Raw genomic sequence first — 6,641 nt, 5'->3', positions numbered from 1 at the left:
TATATATATATCCCTTTTATTTTTATGATATATCTAATTCTATTTTTTTAAAAATAATCATACTAACTGCATCTGCCGCGGAGTTTAAGCCTAAAATCACTAAAGGAATTTAAATTACAATATCTTCAAGTTTCAAACGCATTTGTTGGAATTTTGAATTATTAAATTGATTAAAAATACGGCAGTGTCCGTAAAATTTCAACTTAATATTCAATGCTCAAAAAATTATCGAAATAAGCCATTAAATTTTAATTATTGTCTTTTTAAGTTTGCAAAAGAGAAACGCACCCCTGCCTTAAATTCGCTTGGGTTCCCAAGCAGACTTGCTGGCATTGGCAAGTAGCAATAGAAAAAGCAACAAGTCGACAAAAGAAATTTAAAACTATAACGAATTGATTAATTTTTAATATATTCCAAATTGCGATTCCATAGTTGATTCTTTAAAACTGAGGTACAATTAAAAATTAAATTAATTTACAGATCCATGTGTCCAAATATGACTCATTTACGTCTTTTAGAATCTAAAAATTTTTCCACATCCGTTAAGTATTACTGCACTTTTGACGTTTTGTATAGTTAATTCATGACAATTTCATTTTATTTGCGGGTTAATATTCTAAAAACGTACTGAAGCTTATATATGAGCATATTATAACAAAACAGAGCTCAGAGCAGATTTTCTTAAAAAATGTCTCGAGCTATAGTTAGATATCTTGATCGAGTTAAGCACGATCTTCGATATCCTTTTTTTTCCCTTCTGGTTATTTTTAAAGTGATAGTAAGTTTGCTTGTTTTTCCCCTTTAAGAATTTGGGTTGTAAGTTTTGAAATAGATTTTTAGAACTCACGTCGTATTTTCTGTCAGTTGTGACACTACAATCCACAACAATGTGAACAATGTACCATAAGTGTAAAAAAGAAGCCATGAAGTGTAAAAGCATCAAATGCAATTGAAAAAGTGTATCGATAGAAACGAGAAGCAATATAATCAAACTATGCATGTAAAAAAGTATTACATTCTTTTTCATAAAAATATTACTTGCTCACCGACTATCAAAAATCATGTCTAATAACTGCCACGGCAAAGAAAAATATCCTGGTAAAATTGCCGTACTCTGTTGTAATAAATATTCTGAGAAAAAAGCATATTTCTGGTAATAATAACCAAAATGTAAAAACACCCATTTTTTGATTCCTCCGTCCCTATGCTAACGGTTTACCGGAAATTCTGGTTTTCAAAATTATAGCTCTTATTACTACACATTTATTAAAAATTGCAAAACTGAAAAGTAAGTTTAACAGAAGAAATGATTTTTATACCGTGCTGTAAGGTATCATGGTCAAGTCACCGAGTTTTTTTTATCATATATTATGTAACCATATTATGTTGTTAACTTTACCAAAATCATTACCAAAGCGCCAAGTTAAAAATTTCCAAGCTTTTTTGTATTTCCATAGAGCCAGAAACACAGTAAAGTTTACCATGTCCTGGTAATTTTGACAATATTTTTTTTCTCGAAGTAGTTATTACTATGCATGGAGTTGATAAAGATAACTTTTGCATGCTTAAATGCTTTTTTGTAAACTTTTTTTTCAAACAGAAAGGAATAAAGCTAATTATTAAATAAAAACTATAAAAAATTATGTTTAATAACTGCCACAGAAGGGGAAAATATCCTAGCAAAATTACCATACTATTTGGTAGTAAATTTTCTAGTAAAAAAAATATTTCGAGTAATAAAAACCAAAATGTACGATGCAAATGTAATTTGAAACACTCGTTTGGTAATTTTTTCCCTCATTCAAATTACCGGAAATTCTGGTTTTCAAAATTATAGCTTTTATTATCACACGTTTAGTAAAAATTCAAAAAACTTAAAAGTAAATGTAACAGAATAAATGGTTTTTATACCGTGATGTAAGATATAGTAAAATTTACCGAATTTTTTATAATTTTATCGCATATTATAAAGCTATATTTTATTGTTAATTTTACCAAAATCATTACCACAGCGCCGAGGTAAAAATTACCGAGCTTTTTTGGAATTTCCATAGAGCCAGAAACACAGTAAATTTTACCATGTCCTAGTGGTTTTGACCATGTCTTTAAAAAATTATTTAAATATTCCTTTATTTGGAGAGCATGGGTATATTGGTAAATCACACTTTTTCTAAAGGTGACAGTTTTATATCAAACAGTTCCTTAGTATTAGTTTCAGATAGCTACTTTTCAAGTAGCTGCTATTTTCACTTGCACAATACAAACAAAAATGGCAGTGTTTTTCTCTTTTTTTTTATCAAAAACGTTACAATTCCCTAACACTTTGAATCTGTAGCTTATTACCTTAAATCCTTCACTTACTGGAGTATTTAAATTAGACTTAATATGAACTTCATTGGACTGATATTTTGAAAAATCAAACATTTTTTGTTTAAATTTCGACCAAATTAATTTACTTTTCATAGTTAATTTTTATTTACATCTTAAGTTTTGATTTCGATATTAAATTTAAACTAAAAATCACATTGTGTAAAACCAAGTAGAAAATATTGTTCGTGTTCTGGAAATAAAATATTAAGGAGATTTTTTAAATTTCTGCAAAAAATTCCTATTAATGAAATATTTATTTAATTAAATAGTATATGTATTAATAAAGAAACTTAACACTAATTCTACCAAAATTAATAAATATTTTGTACTTATAATTTAAATAACCTCTCCCATAATGCTCTCCCTTCTTTATTGGACAGCCGATTAATTCAAAAATAATTTCAACTAGAAGTTTCTAACTTCTTGGGTAAAATGTCATTCGACTTTCATTCGAATTGTGCTTAAAAAAAATTATGCTTAGAGCATTCTGTTTTGCTAATTTTTCTCAACAATGAAGCAAAATGTATTAAATAATTAATCGAACATAAAACGGACTAAATGTTTTCAAACATTAATTTTCCGGACAAAATGAAAATAAAGAAAGAGTTATTTTTTATAAAGTGTATTGAATTTTTTAATTTTTGTAGTAGATTTACTGTTTCTTAAACTGATCAAATTCAAAGCTAATAACAGCCATTTTTCAATGGTGATTACTTTAAAGTAAAGCACTTCCACAAAACTCAATCTGTCGGCAAATAGGCTCACGAAGGCTACGAAGCAAAAGACGTGATAATGGCAATTGGGACAGCATTGCGCACTAGCCGTCTTTACTTATCAGACTAGCCAGTCCCCATCAATCTGAAGCTGAGAAGGCACCAAGACACGATTGGGGACCGAATTCGGAACCCACAAAATATTACCTTTAAGGAATTCATTACATTTTCTCTTTTTAAACCTCTTCTATTATTCCTAATAAGGTAAATAAAGTTTTACATGTAGTCGATAATTTTATGTTTTAAATTCATAATATCTGATATGATCGATAAATACATAAATTTACCAATATAAATCTTTGTTTTAACAGCAAAAAATAATAAAAGATCATTTGGAAGGAATAAAATTGACTTATTAATTATTCAAATCTGTCCACTTTTACAAATAAATCACCTTACTGTAAAATTGTGAAATTCGAAATATTTTAACTTTTTTTCTCTTTGATCGGGAAAATATGGATTGTAAGAAAATATCTAGTCCACTCTTAAGTTTAAATTATTTTTATTGCTTCAAATATCAGTTTCTTTTATGTTTTTCACAGATTTAACTGGCAAACCAGAATATTCTAAAATATCAAAAACAAAAGCCTCTAAACAATATTCAAATTTGTTTTTCCCTAATTCGAACTTTTTTTCAGAATGCAATTTACGCAATTTTCGATATCTTAAATTTTACTAATCTTTATTTTGAACTTTATTTTGTAATTAAAAGAAAGAAAAAAAACGTAATAATTTGTAAAGTCATTCGAAACATTTTACAGCAGAAAGTATCCCTATATAAGAGTAGTTACCAACTGGCTATCCGTGGGCCGCATCCGACCCGTGAAGCCTTTTTTGTGACTCTCGAACTATAATATATTAGTTGTCATTTTCTTGTCGTAAAAAATCTATGTGGGTTTGAAATACTTTTCTTTATTTAAAAAAAAAAACTAATTTCTTCGTTTCTGTGAAATTTAACATACCAACGGTGCAAAAAAATAATTTTCTCAAGTCTTGCAACCAAGAAAATATTTATTCAGATACAAAAATAGTCATGCGTGCTGCTCTTTTATATTTCGTTTTTTTTTTTTTGCGATTATAATTTAGCATGTGTGTATCAGAAATTTTTTCGAAGAAATTCTCCGATTTAACTTTTTGAAATCACTCATTTTGGACGAAATTATTTACATTTGTAAATTTTGTAACCAGAATTTTTTAATATGCAATTATTTTTAAAAATCTACTTCTTATTTCAATTTATAATTCAATACTTTTGTTTTGTACAACTTGATAAAAATCTGACGGAGATATTTATTGTTCCTTCAAACATAAAAGAGCCCTATATAAAATTTTGATAAAGTTGCTGTCCGCCATTTGACTAGTGTTTTTAATTGCGGCACCCGGCCTCATGTAAGCTCTAACCCCTGCTATACATATAACACAAAAACATAGTGCCTATCACAGTGATCGGAGCATCACATGGTAAGATCCAGTTTCCCCACATTATTATCCATATTTTTTTATTGTAATCAGCACAGAATTAATAAAAATTGTAAATCGTTTTCCTACAAAATATTTCTGTATCCCTAATGTAAAGTAATTTAATATTTATTTATTTTATTCCACGCTGCCATTATTATAACGTTTTTTATTTTGATTATTTTCTGAACTAAAAACATTTTTTATTATAGCGTTATTCAATAAATCAACGTTATAAAAAAACTACCTTATATTGCTACATTACTTATGCTAAATTACTTATAAACCTACGTTACCTTATAATGCTATACTTTAAGATAAACTCGTTTAAATCGGTGTTTTATTTTATTGAACATTTTATAAATATTATTTTTTTGTGCAAATTACATTAATTTACTATTATAAAATACAATTAAAGGAATTCATAAGAAAGATTAAGAATTTAACGGTCAGTTTCATGCGCAATGTGATGCACACACAAACTGTATTTAATAGATAAGCCTGTTTGGTAAGCAGAAATATTAAATTACGGTTATGAGCTCATCAAATCAGAGTAGGGCAAAATTTACTCGATTACATTTTTTGATTACAGTAATTACTTGTAATAATTTATTACAAGATAACATAATTTTGAATACAGCTGTAATCGTGATTACAACAATCAATTACAGCAATCAAGTACTTGTAATCGTGATTACAACTTTTTGTAATTTTGATTACAGCTGTAATCATGGTTACAATAATTGATTGCAGTAATCAATGAATTGAAATCTTGATTACAATTCACCAAAATTTCTTTTACAGCTGTAGTCGTGATTCTACGTAATTGCCAATCCAAGTAATCACAACTAAACTAATTACGGGTAATTATGATTGCAAGCAATTAAAATATACGATAACATGTAATCACGATTACACGTAATCGTGACTACGTTTAATCAAGCTATACAATTACAAGTAATTACGATTGCATACTGCATGTGCATATACGTACATTTCAGCATGTAAGTACATGCATTGTATGAATGTACGATAATAGAATGTATATACATTGAACATATTTACGTACAAAATGTAAGAATGTTGTTTATAGGTACACTATATGTACAAAACTGCGTAAATAAAATGCATGTATGTATGCTCATATGTACATAGATATATGGTTTGTACAAGCAACATATGTACAAATGTATGTACATGCATATTCATATGCTTTGTTAATACATATGCACACGTAGTGTATGGATGTACAGAAAATGTACGTATGTACATACAACGTATATATGTACGTATACATAAACACATGCGTACTTTTAAACATATGTATTTATAATGTATATATGCACATAAATTGTGCTTGCATTAAAAAACTTCATAACAGTAAAGTTATTAAAGTTTGTTTTAAAATGTGTTTTAAAACATATAAAACTCAATCTCTTATTCTCTTGGAAAGAATGCGATAATCTCATTTTAAATTCATAACTATTATTTCCACATTTAAAATTAACCGCTTTTTTGTACCATATAAAATTTTTATAAACTAAGAATTAAGCTTTAAGAAATTATTTTTTATTCAAACATTTTTGAAATGATATAGAACAATTAAAGCTGACAACTAAATTTAAATATCATTTTATTTTGTCATTTAACTTGCTTGAGTCGTTATCAGTGGTTTTTACACTAAACTTACATGCATTTTATTTATTGCATTGCATATATATTTAGACATAAATATATATCGTACATATGTAGATACATCCATTGAACATTCATATATTGTATATATGTACGAGATATCCATGTATATTTAGTGTATTTCCCATGTATATGTGCATACAATAAATGTACATATGAATTAATGTAATGCATGTAAGTATGTATAAAATATATACATACATTCGTACATTGTACATGCATATATAGTACATATTGATGTGCATACATGGCGCATATGTTTATCGTACTTGTGTGGATACATTCATCGTTCATAAACATATTGCATATATTGTATACATTGGGATACTATGTCTGTACATAAGT

This window comes from Parasteatoda tepidariorum, chromosome 4, assembly GCF_043381705.1.
Source record: "Parasteatoda tepidariorum isolate YZ-2023 chromosome 4, CAS_Ptep_4.0, whole genome shotgun sequence".
Classification (NCBI taxonomy): domain Eukaryota; kingdom Metazoa; phylum Arthropoda; class Arachnida; order Araneae; family Theridiidae; genus Parasteatoda; species Parasteatoda tepidariorum.
Note: the sequence above shows the minus strand (reverse complement) of the source record.